Source organism: Chiloscyllium plagiosum, chromosome 11 (genome assembly GCF_004010195.1).
Source record: "Chiloscyllium plagiosum isolate BGI_BamShark_2017 chromosome 11, ASM401019v2, whole genome shotgun sequence".
Classification (NCBI taxonomy): domain Eukaryota; kingdom Metazoa; phylum Chordata; class Chondrichthyes; order Orectolobiformes; family Hemiscylliidae; genus Chiloscyllium; species Chiloscyllium plagiosum.
The window spans coordinates 38,190,563-38,215,154 of NC_057720.1; the positions used below are offsets into that span (position 1 = coordinate 38,190,563).

General features: G+C 41.9%; 1 protein-coding gene and 1 pseudogene across 2 annotated transcripts in view; one reads left to right on the plus strand and one right to left on the minus strand.

Moving 5' to 3' along the window:
* Positions 1-17,473, minus strand: part of gpbp1l1 (GC-rich promoter binding protein 1-like 1) — a 94,751-nt gene extending 77,278 nt beyond the window's left edge. For both annotated transcript variants that reach the window (XM_043699128.1, XM_043699127.1), the window contains exon 1: positions 17,236-17,473. The gene's annotated coding sequence lies outside the window, so the exon portion shown is untranslated. The remainder of the gene's footprint in view (positions 1-17,235) is intronic.
* Positions 17,474-23,163: 5,690 nt separating this feature from the next.
* Positions 23,164-23,276, plus strand: LOC122554816 (annotated as a pseudogene).
* The last annotated feature ends 1,316 nt before the right edge of the window (positions 23,277-24,592 follow it).

Here is a 24,592-nt window from a genome sequence, read left to right on the forward strand (position 1 = left end):
TGCAAAGTAGTATGAAATGAAGCACAGGCAGAGGAAACACAAGCTGCAAGTTTCAATTTTAAAATGGGGGTGCAGGAACATGAGTGCTAGAGATTCATACATGCATACCTGATGCTAACCAAGGAAGTTAAGGAGAGTATGAAGTTGAAAGAATTAGCATATAAAGAAGTCAAAATAAGTGATAGCTCCAAAGACTGGGATAAATTCAGAATCCAGCAAAGGGAAACTGAAAAGATAATGAAAACAGAAAATAAACGACAAAGACAAACTAGTGAGGAAAATGAATAGAAACTGACAATACAGCTTATTTAAGTTGCCTCACAGCACCAGGGGCCCGGAAATCGATTCCAACTTTGGACGACTGTCTGTGTGGAAGTTGCACATTCTCCCCGTGTCTACATGGCTTTCCTCCGGGTGCTCCAGTTTCCTCCCACAGTCCAAAGATGTGCAGATTAGATAAACTGGCCGTGCTAAATTGCCCATAGTGTTCAGCGATGTGTAGGATAGGTGCATTACTCGGGGTAAATAGTGTAGGGGAATGGGTCTGGGTGGGTTGCTCTTCAGAGACTCAGTATGGAGTTGTTGGGGTAAATGGCCTATTTCCACACTATAGGTATTCTATGATAGCTCTGTGAAAAAAGGATGAGAGAGGTGAAAGTGAACATAGGCTCTTTGGAAAAAAGGCAGAGGTGGGTTCTGCAGATGCTGGAGGCTAGAGTGGTGCTGGAAAAGCGCAGCAAGTCAGTCAGCATCTGAGGAGCAGGAAAATCGACGTTTCGGGCAAAAGCCCTTCATCAGGAATGAGGCCGCTCCTGATGAAGGGCTTTTGCCCGAAACATCGATTTTCCTGCTCCTCTGATGCTGGCTGACCTGCTATGCTTTTTCAGCACCACTCTAATCTTGATCCTTAGAAAATGAACCTGGAGAGACTGTTTTGGTGAACAAGGAAATGGCAAAAGAGTAAACAGATATTTTCCCATCACTGAAGTAGTATTAAACAAACAAATGGGGATAAAGGCAGATAGGTAGGTCCCCTGGGCCTGATGGCTTGCATCAAAGGATCCCAGAAGAGTTGTTACAGGGATTGTGGATGCATTGTGAGAATTTTTGAAAAATCCTTGGATTTTGGAGAAATACAAAATGATCAGAAAACTGCTACTGAAACTAAAACTGACACCCCTTTTCAAAAAGGGAGGGGCAAAAAGCAGGCAAATCAATTATTAAGGAAGTAACAGCAGAACATCTGTAAACTCATAATTTAATCAAGCAAAGTCAGCATTATTCACGAAACAGAAATCATATCTTCATTTATAAGAGATTTGAGGAAGTATCAACCAGAGTGGAACCAGCAGATATGTTGGATTGAACTTCCAGAAGGTGTTCAACAAGGTACCTCACAAAGGTTAAGTCATAAATTAACAGCTTATTGTGTTGGAGGTAATATTTTGGCATGGATAGACAATTGACTCATGTGCAGGAAACTGCAAGTGGAGATATGGGGTTCTTTTTCAGGTTGGTGACACATGACCAGTGGAGTCCCACAGAGATCAATGCTGAGACCACAATTGTTTACTTGAGGAAGGAATCAAATAGCCACCTTTGCAGTTGACACAAAAATAGATTGAAAGACAGATTTAGGAGGGGTACAAACAGCTGAAAGGGAGATATTGATAGACAAAGAAAGTGGGCAAAAAAAATTGACAAACGGAGTACAATTTGGGAAATGCCAAGTTGTTCATTTTGGATGGGAGAACAAAACAACAGGATATTATTTAAATATAGAAAATCTGCAGGGATCTGCAACACAAAGGGATTTGGAGGGTATCTTTATGTGAAACAAAGAGCTAGCACACCGGTGCAGCAAGTAATCGGTAAGGTTAATGGAGTGTTTGGCCCTTATTTTAAGGGATTTGGAGTATAGGAGTATGGAAACACTACTGCAACCATACAAGGTGCTGACAAGATTACATCTGGAGTACTATGAGCAATTTTGGTCTCCTTATTTAGGGAAGATATAATTTCAAGGGAGGCAGTTCAGAGAAGATTCACTAGGATGATTCCTGGTTATGGAGGGAGTGTCTTATGAGCAACGGCTAAACAGGTTGGGATTTTACTCATGGGAGTTTTGAAGAATGAGAGGTGAGCTCATTGAAACGTACAGGATTCTTAAAAGATTAAATGCTGAGAGGATGCTTCCCCTCACAGTGGCATCTAGGACCAGATAACAGTCTCAGAATAAAGGGGCACCAATGTAAGACTGAGATCCTTCCGCATATTTAAGGCCAAGACAGATTTGTGATCAGCAGGGAAACATGAATGGAGAAAGCAAAGTGAACGTGAGGGACATCAGATCAGCCATGATCCCACTGAATGGCAGTGCAGGATCAAGGAGCCGAATGGCCTACTCCTGTTCCTTCTTCTTATGGTCTTACCTCATGAAGTAAAAACAATGACTGCAGATGCTGGAAACCAGATTTTGAATTAGTGGTGCTGGAAGAGCACAGCAGTTCAGGCAGCATCCGAGGAGCAGTAAGTGGCAGAACAATCTAATAAAACTATCAAACAAAACGTTATTGGATCCTTAGATATATCAATCAATAAAGTGAACACAAAAGCAAAGCCAAAACTCAGAAATTCATTATTTTGGATTTTGAGCATAATTCTGAGCACGACACTTTAGGAAGGATATTATGCCCTTGGAGGAATTTAGTTTTAAATTCACTAGTGGGATGTGGGCCCATGCTCAGTTGCCCAAGAGAAAATGGTGGTGAGCTGCCTTCTTAAATAACTGCAGTCCATTTGCTTAGGTACACTCAATGTCCTCAGGAAAAGAATTCCAGGAGTTTTACCCAGCTGCAGGAACAGCAATATATTTCCAAATCAGTATGGCAGGTAACTTGGAAGGGAGCTTGCAGATGGTGGTGTTCACACATATTTGCTGACCTTGTCCTTGTAAATGGAAGTGGTCATGGGTTTGGATGGTGCTGTATAAGGATCTTTGACGAATGCCTGCAGTGCATCTTGTTGCCAGTACACACTGCTGCTACTGAGAATTGGCAATAGAGGGCTGTATGCTTATGGATGTTGTTCCAATCAACCAGGAGACTGACCAGAACAAAGTTGGTTCCCTCAATACAATATTGAGACGAAACTGGAGAGATGAGATTGTTTTCCTTCAAGATGATAAGGTTAAAGAGGAGATTTAATAATGATTATTCAACATTGTGAGAAGCTGTGGTACATTAGATATGAAATAATTTCCATTGGCATGAAATTTCATAAGCAGAGGACACAATTATAATTAAAGATCATTGACAATGACAGAGTGGGGGGGAGGGTGTTGCTGCACACAAATGGGAAGAATTCTTTTTAAAAATATTCAATGTTATGATCTGGAATGCTGTACCTAGGTGAAAGCAGAGTTAAGAACCATCTTCAGAACAAAACTAAATAATATATATCTGACATTAAAGCTACATTTCAGTCATTTGGGAACACAGTCAAGCATGGCTGCATATGGTACCTCCTACATTTCAACCCAACTGAAATTGGACAACCTATTGGCAAGGCAGCATCATGAACATCTGCTTTGTGGGGCCATGAACAGGGATCATCTCCTACACCATTAGAAAAGCATCAACTGGGTGGAAACAAATCATTAGATATGATAATTTAGACATTGGGACTGACAATGAAATAAATGTTTATAACGCTCATCCTGTCACTTAATCCAGGCAACTGAAACGAAGTCGCTATGTCCACATGTGACTCACTGGTCTGTTGGATAGGGAAGGTTATTTATCAAATACACCATGGACTAGATGGCTTAAGCAACTAGATTATCTGCAGAATGGAACAAGTAATTGAGATGGTAAAGTAGCAAGACGCCGACTGGGTTCTCTCTCTCTCTCTCCAGACAACTGGAATTATTGTTGACTTTGAACATGAGACTTTAAACAGAACAACTCAAATCAGCAACTGTGGTCTCCAAAGGAACAGGCAAAACATTCTGCTACATCTTTAAATTTCTCTAACATGAAAAACAGTAATACCATCAAGATCAACTTAAAGCCATTTCAGTCACCAAACCTTAAGAGCCATACACCATTTCAATTTTCTTAGACTCTAAATTGCTTAATCTACCTTCACACTCTAATCTATTTGTGTCAGTGTGAGAAAGTCAGAGCCTTTTCTGAATTATATTTGAGTACAATAAAAACTACCTTAAGAAAAATAAGAAAAATTGACTGTGTTTTGTGATCTAAGCACTTACAACAGGAAACACACTAAATTGGCAAGTATGCCTTTTTCAAATAACCTGTCGTCGTCAAATGTGGAGTAGGAGAAAGTTAAGTCTCGAACTACCCAAATAACTCTTTCATGGAGCTGGCACAGGCACAGGCACAATCGAACACCACAGAAGGCCTCTTGTTCTAAGCTTCGATCTCTGCCTCAGCTGAATTAATCCAGATCCCTTCATCTCCTTGCAAAATGACAATTCAACAAACTATTCCAAATGTTCACTCTTATTTGGCAAGGAAGAAACTTCTAACATTCAGAGAATTCCTATCTCTGCATAGTTTAAACACCTCAAACACCTCTGCCCGATCCTTTCCAGGCTATCTAATTGAAATAATCAACTTGGGCAAGCTATCCATCTTTCCTAAGGTGTCCTACTTATAATTGGGCACAATACTTCAAACTAATGATTTTCTGAAGGTTTAATCCTGTTTCGGTATACACTTCCTCTAGTTATGAAGCCAAGGATCAAATAATTTTAAAACAGTTTTATTGGATTGTCCCACCACCTCTTAAGATATGCATGCATGAATTCCTAGAACATACATGTCTGCACCGCCTTCAAAAACTTAATTTTTCAGTTTCTTCATGGATTTTATGACAATCGATGGATTAGCTTTGATTTCTATATTTATTGGGTGAATCTAAATTCCACCATTTACCATTGTGGAATATGAACCCATGTCCTCAAAATATTAACCCATGTAATCTCTGAACTACCAGTCAGTGATATTACCACAAAGCCACCATACACATTTTGCTTTGAACTTAATACAGCCAAATCTTTAATTAAACTTGGACAACTAAGATTCTTTAAGCCAGAAATTAATTTTATATGTACCTTCTAAAACTTGCCCAAAGTCAACATTTCACATATTATATGAAGAATCAATTTGGGCACACCACTCCCAATAGTTCAACCAATGATCTTCATGACAGATTGGTATTATAGAAGATAGAACAGCACAATACATGAACAGGCCCTTCATCCCACTATGTCTACACTGACCGTGATGTCATACTAAACTAATCCAAATCTCTGCCTGTTCATGTGTCTGTCAGAATGTCTCCTTGACATTGCTATTGTATCTGCTTCTATCACCGCCCCTGGCAGCATGTTCCAGGCACCTATTGGTCTCTGTAAAAATACTTGCCTTGCACATCTTCTTTGAAAACTTTCGCGCTCTACCTCAAATCTATGCTTTCTAGTATTTGACATTTCCACCCTGAGTATCTACCCTAGATATACCTTTCAATTTTATTTACTTATATTGTGTCACTCCTCAGCCTCTGACGCTCTAACAAAAACAATCCAAGTTTGTTCAATTTCTCCTTATAGCTAATATACTCCAATCCAGGCAACATTTTGGTAAAACTCTTTTGCACCCTTTCTAAAACCTCTACATCCTTCCCATAATGTGACATTCAGAACCCCACACAATACTCCAAATGTGGCCTAATTATATAATTCTTTAGTTCTGAAGGAGGTGACTGGACCCAAAAATGGGGTAATTCTGATGTTTCTCCCTGGATGCTGCCAGACTTGCTGAGTTTTTCCAGTAAATTTTGTTTTCATACAGTTTTATATAGCTGCAACATGGCTTGCTAACTTTTATATTCAATGCCTTGAACAATGAAGGCAAGCATAACGTATGTCTTTCTACTACCTTATACACCTGCATTGTCACTTCCAGGGAGCTATGGACTTACATCTAAGATCTTTCCATATATCAATGCTCCTAAGGGTCCTGTTTTACATTTCCTACTCCTATCTGAACTTCCAAAATGCATCACCTCACTTGCCCAGTCTGCCATTTCTTGGTCCAACTTCCCAACTGATCTATATCCTCAAGTATCCTTTGACAATCTTCCCTCACGAGTCAAAACTTCAATATTCATGTAATGTGCAAATTTACTAATCAGACAATTTATATTTTCATCCAAATTGTTTATATATATTATAAACAAGAGAGGTCCCAGCAACAATCCTTGTGGAACATGACTGGTCACAGACCTCAAGTGAGGAAAACACCCCAGCACAACAACTCTGTCTTGTATCAAAAAGTCAATTTCGTATCCAATCTATCAATTCACTGTGGATCCCATGTGACACTCTTTTTAGACCAGGCGACCAGGAGAGATCTTGTTTACATGCATTTTACTGAAGCATTTGACAAGATCCACTTCCTCACCCTCAATTATCTTTGTCACTTTCTCAAAAGACTCAATCAAATTTATCAGACAAGACCCCCCCTGCACCAATAAGTCTATTCTTTTCCAAATGAGAGTTCTTTAAGATACACTGAGTGGTTTGCTTTCATATTACTTATTACTCTATTAGCTGGAGCCATGACTTTATGATATTATTCTTTGAGTTCATAACCAATGTGTACAATAATACCCAGGTCCTGTTCTCACTCATTCATTTTCAATATTATTCCTTGTAAATGACAGGAACATTCAGTGTCAGTCCTATTCACATGAATCACAATGTATTTATCTACATCAAATGCCATGTCATTTTTTGGCCCACTTATCAAACACACTCCACCCCCCACTCCGCAACAGATTGTGTTCCTTTCCAGTCTTAGGTAGTGTATTACTTTTAGGGTAATGAGCAAAGTCACTAAGAATGTCCCCAACACCACCATCCAGGTCATTACAAGAAAGTGGAATGAGCTTAACACAGGAATCCTGAGTCCGTATCAGTGCATCAAATCTGGGCTCATCCACAACCATTAACTGAGAAAATGAAATATATACAATAATGAGATCAAAAGAAAGTGATGATTACAAGCCTTGAAGAAAGCTTTTAAAAATGACCTGCTAAAATATAATTATTTTAACATCACTTTGACAAAAATTAATCCTAAAGAAAAGAAAGTCACGCTTTATAACAGACACTCAATTATTAGTTCTGGGAAGAACTACAATTAGACACAAAAGATTCAAATGCAACAGAATAAAAACCCTCTACAATCAGTAACTTGGCCAATTTGTTGAGGTTCAATTAATCAAAAGAGGTAAATAGCAAATCCCTAATTAGTTGGCAAACTTAATTTTGTAAATCCTGTTCCTATTTCAAAAAACATCCCGACTACAGTCAAAAGATAGGGAACTACAAATTAGCAGAGAAATTCAGTACAGTCATTGAGAAAACATCATGGGCTTAAACCTCAAGTAAACCACCAAATTCAAAGCACGTTCGGTAACATACATAGATCTATAAATACAAATGAAATATATAGATCTTATACATCCGATGGCATTGTTGATAGACACAATGCTTAAAGCTCAGAAATATTACTTGTTCCACACAAATCAACAGAAGAATCTGGACACAACCTGGTCTAAGTTCATAAGGCTTTACTGCTGTAAGAGAAGTCAAGTTAGAAGCTATTTTCTTTTTCTGCAGAAACCTCTCACGAATGCAGGAAAATTGCTTTTGCCCCCACCTTCCACTGTAATGTGAGACAGTGAATTGTGACAGACATTTATTTTAAATAGCACTGATCTCTGTTGCTATTATTAAAGTATTAGGGAACGAACCCACTTGGCAAAGAAATCACACATACAGGTTGCTGCATTAGAGCAAGATGGATTTAGATTTAGATTACTAACAATATGGAAACAGGCCCTTCGGCCCAACAAGTCCACACCGACCCTCCGAAGAACAATCCACTCAGACCCATTCACCTACATTTACTCCTTCACCTAACACAACAGGCAATTTAGCATGGCCAATTCACCTAACCTGCACACCTTTGGACTGTGGGAGGAAACCGGAGCACCCAGAGGAAACCCAGGCAGACATGGCGAGAATGTGCAAACTCCACACAGACAGTTGCCTGAGTCGGGAATTGAACCCGGGTCTCTGGTGCTGTGAGGCAGCAGTGCTAACCACTACGTGCCGCCCCAAGCAAGATGGATGATTGTGAATATTTTAGATGACAATGCATCAAAATGAACATAACCCCCAACTGCTGGCATGAAAAGTCTTATAATACATCAAGATGTACTCGAAATAGTTTGATGTGATCCATAGAATGTGTCAAGGTTATAAGTTGGAATCTGACAACCCCCCAGGAAATATAGACCTAGACCAGCACATTTGTGTTTTTGATCATGTTAACCACCTCAAACTGCAAGATTCATAACTTGATTTCCATTGTTTCTCATTAGCTTTGTGCAAAGGAGAAGGTAAATCCCAGAAACAAGGCTCCTGGTTTACCAGTTCCTCAAATTATCCAGATTGTGGCTGGAGACTCAAGGTCCACATAAAACCTCACATATAATACAAATCTGGTTTAGTTTCAGTACAGTGTTTCACTGCAGCTAATTTCAAATCAAGGAGATACCACAAATTAAATGTGCATTGCTGCTGTTATTTCTGATAAATATGTTCCATATAGTATATTCCAAATCACACTCAAGTGCTTAATTTACCATTTTTCAAAACCTGAAATAATTAAAGCTACTTTAAGTTGCATGCAATAATCTAGATGTATATAAACACATTCTAGTTCGCACTTGGCATTCAAAAGGAAGGAAGGGAAGAAAGAAGGAAGGAAGAAAGGTGAATACAAGTGAGTTTCAGATCCTCAAGACAATACGAGTACTTCACAATATATAGTCAATCTGTACCATTTGCAGATAATCTGTGTAGAGAATGATTTCTCAAAACAGCAAATAGATAAATGATCAGATTTTTAAGAGGTATTGCTTAAAGGAATGGATACTTGGACAACAGCAGCACTTTTCTATTAGAGCATTGAACAAATTGGTTAAACCAAACTCATTTGTTTAACATCCTTCAGGTCAGCAATTCACTCTAGCCAAGAATCTGCAATTGAACGTTGGAGCCATCAGACGTAGATCTACAAGCCACTGTCAAAATTTTGTTTCATTGCTGCCATCTTTGACCAACAGGACCAATCTTGAGGGCTACAGCTGAGAAAGTAAACTTATTGTAAGATGATGGGGAAATCAAACTAAGCAATGACTTAGTTGATTACATTCTCACTTTCTGGGAAGATCGATCTAGTAGATGTGGATCAGGTGTTTCCTCTTGTGGTGCAATCTAGAATGAAAGGTCAGTTTTAGGATTGAGGGTGGCAACTTAAAAAACAAAAGATGAGGAGGAACTACTTACCTCAAAAGATCATGATTTTGTGGAATTCAATACCCCAGACTGTGGTGGCCGATGGGATACTGAATAACTTTGAAGAGATAGGAGATTAACCATTGATGGGTTAAAGGGTTATAAGGAACCCATAGGAAAGTGGGACTGAGACAGAGACGAGACCAGCCATGATCGTATTGAATGGCACAGCAGCCTTGAAGGCTGAATTGCCTACTCTTGCTCCTAGCTCTATGTTCTTACTTGCCGGTCTCTCTCACACTTGTTTTAAGACTGCATCAATAAAAAAGATCATTACCCAGTCCTGAAAGATAAATTCATCTACACCTCCAAAATGCACAGAATATCATAAGCATCATATAGTGACAAGTTGAAAATAGTCCTAGCAGGCTAAAACTGTGAATCTAAAAGACATTGTGGGTAGTCAGCAGCAGCTGTATTGTTCTCAACCACGATCTCATAACTATGCACTTCATAACCAAACTTGGAAACAAATCTTGGATCTCTGGAGAGTGAATAGGCCATGCCAAGAACATGGATATTTAGGATGGGCAAGCTGCATGAACATGCCCATCCTCAACGATGGCAGAGTACAGAATACAAGAGACATGCTGAAATGTTTGTACATGCATTCAGCCAAAACATCAATTGTGAGGAATTTATATAAGAGACATAGTGACCGAGCACATGGACAGGTATCAGCCAATCAAGAAAAAAAACTGGGCATTTTTAAAAGTTCTGCCACAGAAATGTTAGCATAAGTTAGCAAGGCCAGGATTTGGTGTCCACTCCCAACTACCCTTGGTCATTAAATTGCGGGGGTTTTCAACCAGTGATATTAAAAAGTACAGCAATATAGTTCCAAGAAAAATGGTGTGGAGCCTGTGTGGGAACTAGCAGTTTCTGGTGTTGTGCATTTGCTGCTGTTCTTCTTCTAGATGTTGGCAAGAACAGTTTTGGAAGGTATTGTCAAAAGGAGGCTTGGTCAGTTGCTGCAGTAGATTTTGGCAGCAACAGTGTGCATTGGGTACATGTGCCAAAGATGCAGGGAGTGAATTAGAAGGTGGAACATGGTTGCACTGTTGAAAGATTAAATTGGACTACTTCTCCAGACATCAATGTAATATTAAAGGGTTAAACTGCACTGACTGAACATTCTAGAAGTGGTGGGGACAACATTCATGCAGAAATGCAGATGACTCCTACTTCATTTAAACAGTCTTTTGCTGCTACTGTCCTATTATTATCAAATCGAACTACCATTCTTCACTTCCATTCAAAAATGTTTTCATAGCCATTCCCTGAAACTAGGTATGTCACACCTGCATTGTCTTGGGGAATCACGGAGTCAGGAAATCATCTGCATAATTATTCCCCAGGATTAGGGCATTTACATGGCATTATCTCTGAGGATGACCTCATCCTACCATTGTACTTGGGGTAACATGTGGTTATAGGGGAGTGACCAGAGTATTTGTGAGTATTACCAACTGACCTGTACAAAGGTATTCTTTGTTCAGGTTCTCTTTGACTCAACTTCACACACCTGCAAGGAGGGTGAAAGGGATCACCTAGCTTGTACAGGCTTTAATAAGTTAACTGTTTGCAGAAGTTGGTGAGCGAGAATTGTATTGTGTGTGTGAAACCTTGGGAAAAGAACCTAACAGTGCAAATCAAACAGACTGCTTGATCCTTAATAGGTGGCGTTCAGCTGCTTGACTGTATCCTTCCAGGCAAGTGGAAAATGTTTCATTAAACTTTTGACTTGTGCCTTGGTGGACAGACTTTTGAGGAGTCGGGAGAGTTACTCACCTCAGAAATTCCAACCTTGGGCTTGTTCTTGGTACAAATACTGCATTTACAAGTGGCATTGACAAGTTGCTGAATGGTTGCATCAACTATGTGCTGGTGAGGATTTTAGTGACAGTCATCATAGAATCCCTACACTGTGGAAGCAGGCCATTTGGCCCATCGAGTTCACATGTTGTTAAACTCAAGGGGCCAACTGTTCTTGGTCATTGACTGTCATTTATGTTCCCTCTAAGGTGCTGCCCAAGTGGCCAGATGATATTCCATGAAGTGTTGTCCTGAACCACTGCCACTCCACTCCTTGAGAAACTTTCTACTTAAAGCAGCACTGCCCAGAGGGGTGACTGCATCCTAATGATTGAGCACATCCCCTCTTTGTAAACAATATGCCTGCCTGAGCTGTTGCAGAGCTGCGGAGGCAGTGAAAGTCACTTAGAAGCAGCTGTTCACTTGTCTGTCACACTCAAACCAGATAAAGAGATGGGAGGATGCAGTGCGACCAGAGAAATGGAGTGAATTTAAATTTTCACACCAGACCACAAGGTTATTCAGTGAAGAGGGATGCAGGCAAGCTGAGCCGGTTGCTAAAGTTGGCCCGTGAGTTTGGGAGAGAGGGGAGGATGGAAAGATGTAGACCATTTTACTGTAGAGCCATGTTATCACATTACTTATTTCTTATTTAAGAACCTTTTCGTGTCTCTTCCTGCAAAAGGATATGTTTGGAACCTGATCCATTTTATTTCCTCATCCCCATTCTTGTATCTTGATTTTAGTGCACATTTTAAATTTAGTTCCCCTGAAGGATGGCAAACATTTGAGCAAACTTTGACTGCTACATTAGCCTACGCCGGAATGTTTTCTGGATCATGTCCCATGTAGGCAGAGAGTATTTCGCTATCTGAAGTACAAATAGTATCAGACACTATGCAACCAAAAGAACTATATCCTAACTTCTGACTCCATGATTGAAGAAAGTACACGCACAAGTAGTTGCATATGGTTGCACCTCAAACTCTACCCTGACAGTCTCCTGCAGTGATGCTATCTACATCAAGACGATTGATGGTTATCAGAGGACATTTTACATTATGCTAGGTAGGTTATTGCTTGGTATTAGCAATAACAATAACATTAGCAAATTTGCTGATGATACTAAGCTGGTGGCAGGGTGAAATGTGATGAGGATGTTAGGAGATTACAGGGTGACCTGGACAAGTTAGGTGAGTGGTCAGATGCATGGCATCTGATGCATGGCAGTCTCTGCCACACTGGACAAAGCAGGCCCTGAAGATCCCTACACTTGAAGTTAAAATTCAGTTTTGACTCACAGACATCAATGTCAGTCAGCTCTTTTAGAGGGGTAGTTTTAAACGATAACACCAACACCTCACTTGGTTTCACTCCAACCTATCCAATGCAGCACAACACAATGACTTTTGCTTCTAACCACCCTCAATCAGCATCTCATTTATAACTCAATATTCTGCTCTGGACCACAACCTATCCTTCAGTTATCATCTCTATGTGATTGCCAGCATATCGTTGTATGCTGGTACAATACACAAGTTTTAATTCTGTCATACAAAAAACATTAAATCATGTCGATACTGGGAATTTGAAGTAAAACCAAAAACACTGGCAATACTCTAGATCAAGCAGAGTTAACATTTCAAAACAGAACTGATGAAAGGTAATTGATCTAAAACATTAACTCAATTTCTCCCTCCAAAAGATAATGCATGAGCTGTTAAGTACTGCCAACACTTCTGGCTTCACGATCTAATTCTCTGACATGGGCTTTAATTCCACGGCCCTTATGCTTATCAGATGTCAAAGCTGAGGAGGAGAAGTTTATTCCTTGAACAACATGTGCAAGACCAGGGCCATCTGACATCCACTGAGAATGCCTTATTACTTTGAGTCCAGAAGTTTGTTAGTATACTACTGAACTTTGTTCATTACTGTCACATATACCATGATACAGTGAAAGGTCTTAATTTGCGTGCTATACGGATAGATCATACTGTACAAAGTGCAACAGGCTAACAGAACAGAGTGCAGACTACAATATTACAGCCGCAGAGAGAGAGAGATTAGAATTAACAGTCTGATTACAGTGAGGAAGAAGCTGTTCTTAAATCTGTTTGTACATGTATTCAAACTTTTCTATCTTCTATCCAAAGGAAGAGCACTGAAGAGATTATAACCAGCGTTGGAGAGGTCTTTGTTTATGTTGGCAGCTTTTCCGAGGCAGTGGGAAGAACAAATGGAGTCAATGGATGGAAGGCTGGTTTGCATGATGGACTGGGCTGTGTTTGCGATTCTCTGTAGTTTCTTGCGGTCTTGGGAAGGGTAGTTGCTGTACATGCTGTGATGCATCCAGATAGGACGCTTCCAAGGTGCAACTATAAAAATTGGTAAGACTCCTTGTGGACATGCTGAATTTCCTTAGCCTCCTAAAGAAGTAAAGATGCTGTGCTTTCTTGACCGTTGCATCGACATGGGTGGACCAGGACACCGATTGTTGGCAATCATTACTCCCAGAAAGTTCTCAACCATCTTTACCTTGGCATCACTGCTGCTGAAAGGGGCATATCCTCCACTCCATTTCTCGAAGTCAATGACCAGCACCTTTTGTTTTGCTGATGTTGTTAATGTCAAGATTTCAGTGGTGCTGGAAATGCACAGCAGGTCAGGCAATATCTGAGGGGCAGGAAAATCGACGTTTTAGGCAGGATCCCTTCATTAGGAAAGCTCTTCCTGATGAAAGGCTCCTGCCCGAACCGGAAGCTGCCTGACCTGCTGTGCATTTCCAGCACCACTCCAATCTTGACTCAAATCTACAGTCTTCACTTCCGCCTGATGTTGTTAACATATCCACCTCAATCACTTCCACTGGGAGCTCATTCCATATACATACCATCCTGTCTAAAAATGTTGCCCAGGGAGAAAGTGAGGACTGCAGATGCTGGAGATCAGAGCTGAAAATGTGTTACCAACACCTTCCACCCAGACCTCAAATTTACCTGGACCATCTCAGACTCCTCCCTCCCACTTCCTAGACCTCTCCATTTCTATCTCGGGCGACCGAATCAACACGGACATTTACTATAAACCGCCACAGCTACCTAGACTACACCTCCTCCCACCCTGCCCCCTGTAAAAATGCCATCCCATATTCCATATTCCTTCATCTCCGCTGCATCTGCTCCCAGGAGGACCAGTTCCAATACCGTACAACCCAGATGGCCTCCTTCTTCAAAGACCGCAATTTCCCGCCAGACGTAGTCGACGATGCCCTCCACCGCACCTCCTCCACTTCCCGCTCCACCGCCCTTGAGCCCCGCCCCTCCAATCGCTACCAGGACAGAACTCCACTGGTCCTCACCTACCACCCCACCAACCTCCATATATACCGTATTATCCGTCGTCATTTCCGCCACCTCCAAACGGACCCCACCACCAGGAGGGATACATTTCCCTCCCCTCCCCTATCAGTGTTCCGAAAAGACCACTCCCTCCGTGACTCCCTCGTCAGGTCCACACCCCCCACCAACCCAACCTCCACTCCTAGCACCTTCCCCTGCAACCGCAAGAAATGCAAAACTTGCGCCCACACCTCCCCCCTTACTTCCCTCCAAGGCCCCAAGGGATCCTTCCATATCCGCCACAAATTCACCTGCACCTCCACACACATCATTTGCTGCATCTGCTGCACCCGATGTGGCCTCCTCTATATTGGGGAGACAGGCCGCCTGCTTGCGGAACATTTCAGAGAACACCTCTGGGACACCCGGACCAACCAACTCATCCACCCCATTGCTCAACACTTCAACCCCCCCTCCCACTCCACCAAGGACATGCAGGTCCTTGGACTCCTCCATCGCCAGACCACAGCAACCCGACGGCTTGAGGAAGAGCACCTCATCGTCCACCTAGGAACCCTCCAACCACAAGGGATGAACTTCGATTTCTCCAGTTTCCTCATTTCCCCTCCCCCCACCTTGTCTCAGTCCCAACCCTTGAACTCAGCACCACCTTCCTAACCTGCAATCTTCTTCCTGACCGCTCCACCCTCACCCCCACTCCAGCCTATCACCCTCACCTTAACCTTCTTCCACCTATCGTATTTCCAACGGCCCTCCCCCAAGTGCCTCCTCCCTACCTTTTATCTTAGCCTGCTGGACACACTTTCCTCATTCCTGAAGAAGGGCTCATGCCTGAAATGTCAATTCTCCTGCTCCTTGGATGCTGCCTGACCTGCTGCGCTTTTCCAGCAACACATTTTCAGCTAAAAATGTTGCCCCCCTAGTTTCCCTTTCTTCAGATTGGCTAGATGATCCAAGGTTGGATGGTCACATCTTATCTAGTTTCAGCCAATTTCAGTCTTCTTTTCAGATAGGGTTTGACTCAAAAAATACAAGCTTTGAAACCAAAGTTAGTGCATCCAACAGGACAGCTGGCATCTATTGCACATGCTACATGAATCACTGATTCATCAAACCATGGATTCCAGCATACTACAACCAGGGACTGCAACCCCAAATCCTCTGCTTTGCTACTCTTCTCCTATGTTAAATATACATAATAAATCAGGTGTTCTCCCAGATGTATGCATTATTCACATTCTAAAAGCATCTATCAGAAAATTCAAAAAAGCTGTTTGCTTCCTTATAATCTCATTACATCCCAGTTGCACTTTATAGACACTTCTGTATGTTGGAAAATGCCAACAGCAGTGCTTGCTCCCACAAGTGGGCAACAGTGTCAGATAGGGCAATTAAAAAGAGCAATGCTATGATATGGAAATGTGTTTCTGCATACCCCAATGTCAACAGAAACTCTTCATTCTTGAGTAAGCAAATTAGAAGGGAAAGAAAACCAAGGTGAATTGAGAGTGGTGTTGATATCATTATGAATGAGGTAGTAAAGAATGATTGCTCTTTAAACCTGCAGAACAGGTTACAATGCATTTAAATTGGTCTGACAATTGAGGGATGTTTTGAAGTATACTCTTGTTGCCTATAAATAAATGAGATGCTTGCACTTTCCTGACCAAAAAAAAGTGTTAAATCAAAAACTATTCGTTCTGGAAAGAAAATAACAGCCTGCATCATTTGAATCATCAAGTTTTAAAATGTCCATGGGCAACAGGAAGATCTAACATTCCCAGAATCAAACTGAAAGTGTTTCGACATACTAACAACGCTGAATGTCCTGCCAGCTCCCATATAAATGCAAACTGTTGCTAAAAATCAAGAGCTACGTGCAAAACTCAATTCAAACAAATGCAAACCAGCACTACTATGTTGCCAGTGAATTATGACAACTCTAAATCATTTTAGTTTATACGAATCAGGACTCCTCGCACAGGAGGGAAGTGTCGTTTTGGTGCGAGGTAATATTGCACACTACCAGAAATGGCAGCTGTGGGTGGCTAAACAAACAGACGAGAATCGACACTTTCGTGTCAACAGTGTTATTCATACTATTTCACACTTCTGGGGAAAGAAGAATGTGAAGGGGAGATTCCTGACTTTCCAGAAACAACAATTAACAATAGAGATCTACCAAGCAAGTCGTGAGCACATCCAACGTCAAAAGAAAACAATAATTCAAAAGTCCACGTCTGCCTCGAACGTTTCATACTGCTTAAATTAAAATCATAAAATACAGCCCACAGTGCGATGCATAAATACATAAGCAGTGGACTTACAACTGCAAGTTTAGGCCAAAGACAAATGTCACGACAGACAAAAAAAAACTTGACCAAACACTATAAACCTTTCCCGTTTGAGGAAGAAAGTTAGAGAACAAAAATGTGCGGTGAATATTTTCCCTTTGGTCCTGAACGCCTACAACAGTAAGTGTTGATGGGAGGATGTGAAGAAGCTGCTGAAACCACGATAATGATAATAACAACAAACACTGGGGCCAAGATGGCGACAAAGCAGGCTGCAGGGCAATAACATTGGCTGCCTACCCACCTCCACCGGGGGAAACACTCAGCGTCACTCCACTTCCATTCCAGTCCTTTCTTCGTCTTCTCTCTCTCCAGCCCTGCGCATCAATCCAATCTATTTCCGAGGGATCGGTGTCTAATTTTCAGGGAAAAAATATATTTCCCTTATCAGCCAGTCCAATGCTACTGCGCCGCAATTTTTTTTCCTCCTGTCTAGGTGCTCGTGCTCGACGCTCCTCGCGCTAGCTAGTGCGCGCGCGGGGATTCCACCAAAACACGGAAGGAGGCGTCCGCGAGCGCGCGTCACCTCCCTCTCGGACCTCGACGTCACAATCAGGGGCCATTGTTGTGTTTCGCCAGCTGCCAATCATCCGAGTCCTGGGTGGGTGTGTCTGTTCGCGCTCTCTGTGTGCGGCTGCCTGTCGCAGCTTGGAAACAAGACCAAACACGGAAGGAGAACGCTGAACTCGGGGAGAGTCAAATCCCAGTGCTTTGCACTGAACAATTTGCCCACTTTTCTCCTCTCTCTATCCCCAGATCATTGACTGGAGGTGTCTGGCTGCAGCTCTGATGAGGGGAGTCATAAACCTGAAAAGTTAACTCGCGCTTCTCTCCACACCATGCTTGCCTGATTTGTTGAGCAGTTTCTGTTTGCAGGGGAACAATGCAGTGCGGGGTTGCGTGTGTGGCACGGTGTCTTGAGCCATCAGGAGGTATTTTCTTCTCACATTTCACACTCGTCGAAGGGCCGACATTTTCTCACGATTTATTAACGAGAAGCGCATTGACCATTATCAAAAGTTTTGCTCCACTGTTACAATGCATCCTGCTAATTAAAGACAAACGGCTTGATATTAATTGTTTCTGTCTCCATAGATGCTACCTGACTTGGGTAGTTCAAAACCTTTACTTTTCGGGCGATGACTTTTTAAAATTAGATTGGTTTAAACCCAGTAGTCCAATATTTCGCAGACTTTTTCTACTCCGTTATGTCATTTCCAAGCTTGAAATTTGTTCTGGCCCCTGAAGGAGGACTGTGAGGGCAGACGCTTGGCTGTAATGTTGTACCATGGTCACAGTTCTGCGGCGGTCATTATTACCTTGGAGTTTGCGATTCCAGCATATCGAATTGCAACCTCCACTTGGGGCCCCACCCTACTGTTCTCATCTGCCCTTCACCAGGACAATTCTACATTTGCATTACTACACACTGGGTACCCGCTTCATTTTCATTACAGGCTATACCTCTGTTTCACTAACCCTTAATTTTTCATAGTTAAAAATCACACAACACCAGGTCTCCGAATCATGATTAATTTTTCATGTGTTGGATTTCAAACACCGGACATCTGTAACATATTTGTGAACTCGACGTTTTATAATGGATAGAAATTAGATGATGGAAATGTGTTGCTGGAAAAGCGCAGCAGGTCAGGCAGCATCTAGGGAACAGGAGAATCGACGTTTCGGGCATTAGCCCTTCTTCAGGAATGAGGAAAAAGGCCTCAATTGCATTTTGTGGTCGAGAATTCCACAGGCTTACCACTCTTTATTCTCAGTCATAAGTGACCTACCCCATATCCTTAAATTGTGATCCTTGGTTATGGATTTTAGAGATATACAGCACAGAAACAGCCACTTGGTCCAAATCTTTTTCCTCATTCCTGAAGAAGGGCTAATGCTCGAAACGTCGATTCTCCTGTTCCCTAGAAAAATCACACAACACCAGGTCTCCGAATCATGATTAATTTTTCATGTGTTGGATTTCAAGCACCGGACATCTGTAACATATTTGTGAACTCGACGTTTTATAATGGATAGAAATTAGATGAGTCCATTCGGCCCATTAGGCCTGCTATGTCATTCGAAATGATCGTGGCTGATCATTCAACTTCATAATTGTAAGAATAAGGAACTACAGAATCTGGATATCTGAGACAAAAGAAAAAGTTCTAAAGAAAGGTCTGCCAGCATCTGGAGAGAAAAAAATCACGTTTTGAGCCAAAGGTCACCACTTCAAATATTAACTTTTTCTGTTTACAGGTGCTGCCAGACCTGCTGAGTTTCTCTAAGACCCTCTTTTTGTTTCTCATCCAACTCAGCAACCTGTTCCTGCTTTCTCTCTGTACCCTTTGTCCCCTTTAACTCTCAGAGCTAAATCTAACTTTTTCTTGAAAACATTAAATGTTTTGGCCTCAATTGCATTTTGTGGTAGAGAATTCCACAGGCTTACCACTCTTTATTCTCAGTCATAAGTGAACCGACCCCATATCCTTAAATTGTGATCCTTGGTTATGGATTTTAGAGTCATAGAGATATACAGCACAGAAACAGCCACTTGGTCCAAATCATGAATGTTAACCGGATATGCTAAATAAATCTAGTGCCATTTGGCCATATCCCTCTAATCCCTTCCTATTCATACACCAATCCAGATGCCTTTTACATGCTCCACCACTTCTGGCAACTCATTCCATTCACAAACCACCCTCTGTGTGAACAATTTGTACCTTGGTTCCCTTTTATAAGGATAAGGAGTAGCAAAATGTGATGAAGGGATATGGAGAGAAGGCAGGAGAATGGGAGTGAGGAGCATATCAGCCATGATCAAATGGCAGAGCAGACTTAGAGAAGGGCAGCACAGAAACCAATCCTTTGGTCCAAACCATCCATGCCGACCAGATATCCTAACCTAATCTAGTACTATTTGCCAGCACATTTTTGGCCCATATCCCTCTAAACCCTTCATATTCATATACCCATCCAGATGCCTTTTAAATGCTGCAATTGGAGTAGCCTCCTCCACTTCCTCTGGCAGCTCATTCCACCCTCTGTGTGAAAACATTGCCCCTTAATGCCCTTTTCTATCTTTCCCCTCTGACTCTAAACCTATGCCCTCGAGTTCTGGACTCCCCCACCCCAGGGGTAGGCCATTTAGGACAGAGATGAGGAGAAACTTCTTCACCCAGAGAGTGGTGGGTGTGTGGAATGCTCTGCCCCAGAAGGCAGTGGAGGCCCAGTCTCTGGATTTGTTTAAGAAAGAGTTGGATAGAGCTCTCGAGGATAGTGGAATCAAGGGTTATGGAAATAAGGCAGGAACAGGATACTGATTGATGATGATCATAATGAATGGTGGTGCAGGCTCGAAGGGCAGAATGGCCTACTCCTGCACCTATTGTCTATCCTTCCGATAGGAAGGAGACCACAATTGCACGCAATATTTCAAAAAGTGGCCTAATCAATGTCTTGCACAGCCAAAACATAGCCTCCCAACTCCTATCCACAATGTCCTGTCCAATAAAGGAAAACACACCAAATGCCGCCTTCACTATCCTACCGACCTGTGACTCCATTTTCAAGGAACTATGAACCTGCACCCCAAGGTCTCTTTGTTCAGCAACATTCCCTAGAACCTTACCATTAAGTGTATAAGTCCTGCTCTGATTTGCCTTTCCAAAGTGCACCACCTCGCATTTATCTGAACTCCATTTGACACTCTTCAGCCCATTGGCCCATCTGATCAAGATCCTGTAGTACTCTGAGGTAACCTTCTTCGCTGTCCACTACACCTCTAATTTTGGTGTCATCTGCAATTTTAATAACTATACCTCCTATGTTCACATCCAAATCATTTATATAAATGACGAAAAGCAGTGAACCTAGCACCAATCCTTGTGACACTCCACTGGTCACAGGCCTCCATTCTGAAAAGTAACCCTCCACTACCACCCTCTGTCTTCTACCTTTGAGCACGTTCTGCATCCAAATTTCATGAGATCTAACCTTGCTAACCAGTCTCCCATGGGGAACTTGTCAAACGCCTTACTGAAGTCCATATAATCACGTTCCACTGCTCAGCCCTCATCAATCCTCTTTGATACTTCTTCAAAAAGCTCAATCAAGTTTGTGAGACATGATTTCCCACGCACAAAGCCATGATGAATATCCCTAATCAGTCCTTGCCTTTCCAAATACATGAAAATTGTGTCCCTCAGGATCCCTCCAACAAATTAACGATCACTGATGTCAGGCTCACTAGTCTATATTCCCCTGGCTTTTCCTTATCACCTTTCTTAAATAGTGACACCACGTTAGCCAGCCTCCAGTTTTCCAGCACCTCACCTGTGACTATCAGTGATACAAATATCTCAGCAAGGAGCCCAGCAATCACTTCCCTCGCCTCCCACAGAGTTCGAGGGTACACTTGATTAGGACCTGGCGATTTATCCACCTTTATGCGATTCAAGATGTCCAGCACCACCTCCTCTGTAATATGGACATTATTCAATATGTCACCATCTATTTCCCTTCATTCTATATCTTCCATGTCCTTTTCCACAGTAAACACTGATGCGTAAACACTGATGCAAAATACTCGTTTAGTATCTCCCCCATCTCCTGCGGCTCCCCACATAGGCTGCCTTGCAGAACTTTGAGAGGAGAAGGAGAATCGACGTTTCGGGCATAAGCCAATTCCTGAAGAAGGGCTTATGCCTGAAACGTCGATTCTTCTTCTCCTTTGATGCTGCCTGGCCTGCTGTGTTTTTCCAGCAACACATTTTTAAGCTGTGATCCCCAGCATCTGCAGTCCTCACTTTCTCCTAGAACTTTGAGAGGCCCTGTTCTCTCCCAAGTTACTCTTTTGTCCTTAATTGATGGGTTGAAAGGCCTAATTCTGCTCCTATATCTTATGAATTTATATACCTTTCCTCCCTCACCTTAAACCTATGCCCTCTAGTTTTTGACTCCCCCACCTCAGGGAAAAGACCTTACCTATTTATCCTATCCAGGCCCCTCATGATTTTATGAACCTCTGTAAGATCATCCCTCAGCTTCTGAAGCTCGAGGGAAAATACCCCCAGGCTATTCAACCTCTACCTGTAGCTCCAACCCTGGCAACAAGCTTGAAAATCCTTTCTGGATCCTTACAAGTTTCATTAGAACTGCACACAACACTGCAAAAGAGGCGGAACAAATATCCTGTAATCAGGAATCATATCCTTCTTTGATCCCAAACATGGACATTTTTAAAAATCTGCAAATCCCTCTCTTGACATCTTAGATCATCCTTCAATAATCCTTCCCATTTCTGAGATCCTCATTTTCTGCTATTCTCTTATTCCTTCTCACTGGTTGTCTTTCACTGACTTGAACTTCACATTTGCATGGACAGAAGATCTGGCTGACAGAAAACAGAGTATGCATAGTACATCGTTGATTGGCAGGTTGTGATAAGTGGAATCTTACTGGGGTGTGCTGTGGGGTGACAACTTTCCACAATTTACATCGATGATGAAGATGACAGGATTGAAGGCACGGCAGCTAACTTCCCAGATTGTACCAAGAAATGCAGGAAAATATGAAGAAGGCATAAGGAATTTTGAGAATGATTCCGATAGGTTGAGTGAATGAGCAAAAATCTGGCAGATGTCGTAAAATGTGGGGAAATATAAAACTTTTAATTTTGTGAAGAAGAATGAAAAATTGGAGTATGATTTAAATGGAGAATAATTGCAGAATTGTGAAGTGGTAATGGATTTAAGTTTTCTAATGGGTGTGACAAAACGTTTGTGAGCAGGTACAGCACATAATCAAGATGGCTAACTTGATGCTATCCGTAATTATGAGAGAAGTTGAACATCAATGTATTTATACCTCCGTAATACAGAACATTTATGATGTCACATCTTGAATAGTATGTGCAGTTTTGGCCTTCTTACTAAAGGAAGGATGTAAATACATTGGAGGCAGTTCAGAGGAGGTTTACTTGAGTGATACCTGAAATCAGTATATTGTCTAATGGTCACCCTGTGCTCATTTCTACTAGTGTTTAGAAGAGTAAGAGGTGATTTGACTGAAGCATGTAAGACCGTATAAAAATATAAGTGGTCTTGACAAGAGATGTATGCAGAGATGCTTCCTCTTACACAGGAGTCCAAAATTAAGGGGTACTGTTTTAAAATTAGATGAGACAGCACATATACTAAAATTGGAACAATACAGAGAAGATTAGCATGCCCCACGCGCAAGGATGATACGCAAATTCGTGAAGCGTTCCATACGTTTTCTCTTGAAAGTGGAGTTGCAGGTAGATAGGATAGCGAAGAAGGTGTTTGGTATGCTTTCTTTTATTAGTCAGAGTATTGAGTACAGGAGTTGGAGGTGATATTGCGGCTGTATAGGACATTGGTTAGGCCACTGTTGCGTGCAATTCTGGTCTCCTTCCTATCGGAAAGATGTTGTGAAACTTGAAAGGGTTCAGAACTAGAGGGCATAGGTTTAGGGTGAGAGGGGAAAGATATAAAAGAGACCTAAGGGGCAATTTTTCACACAGAGGGTGGTATGTGTATGGAATGAGCTGCCAGAGGAAGTGGTGGAGGCTGGTACAATTGCAACATTTAAGAGGCATTTGGATGGGTATATGAATAGGAAGGGTTTGGAGGGATATGGGCCACATGCAATCAGGTGGGACTAGATTGGGTTAGGATATCTGGTTGGTATGGAAGGGTTGGACTGAAGGATCTGTTTCCAAGCTGTACATCTCTATGACTCCATGAGAAGATTTCTTTTCGGGGGAGTTGTGTGACTTGGAAGTCTGATGGTGGAAGCAGGGACAAGTAATGTTTAAATGCAGCGGTAGCAGATTCTTGTTTGGCAAGATGAGAATCATAGAATGTCATTTGGCCTATCGAGTCCACACCAGCCCACCAAAGAGCATCCCACATATACCCACTCCCTCCCCTATCCCTGTAGCCCTGCATTTCCCCTGGTTAGTCCACCTAGCCTCTACATCTTTGGACACTGTGGGCAATTTATCCATAGATCTACCCAACCTGCAGGTCTTTGCACTGTGGAAGGAAACGAGAGCACCTGGAGGAAACCCATGCAGACATGAGGAGAATGTGCAAACTCCACACAGCCAATTGCCTGAGACTTGAATCAAACTCAGGGGCGATGAGGCAGCACTGAGGCATTGTGCCACTGAGAGATTGTGGAACTCAAAACATAAACAGATCAGTCATGATCAACCTGAATGGTGAAACAGGCATTTTCTTTAATGATTGTAATGCTAAAGCTGCTTGGATGTACTTTGTGGAGAAAATGGAAATAGTATGCCAGGTTGTGCAAGCAAATGAGGATGGTTTTCTTTGTATCAGAAAACAAAGTAACACACGTTCCTTCTTTTACACATCACTTCACTATTGAGACTGGTCTAGCTCTTTTGCTATCCAGATAGAGAGACTGGATGTACCCTGAAAGATGCACATTGGGACCACTCGGACATTTTAATGCAATGCCCAGGAATTGTTTAGGAAGATGAAACTTCCAATGGGCAATTACTTAGCATCTGGAATCCTCTGAAGTCCTAAAATCAGAGCCAG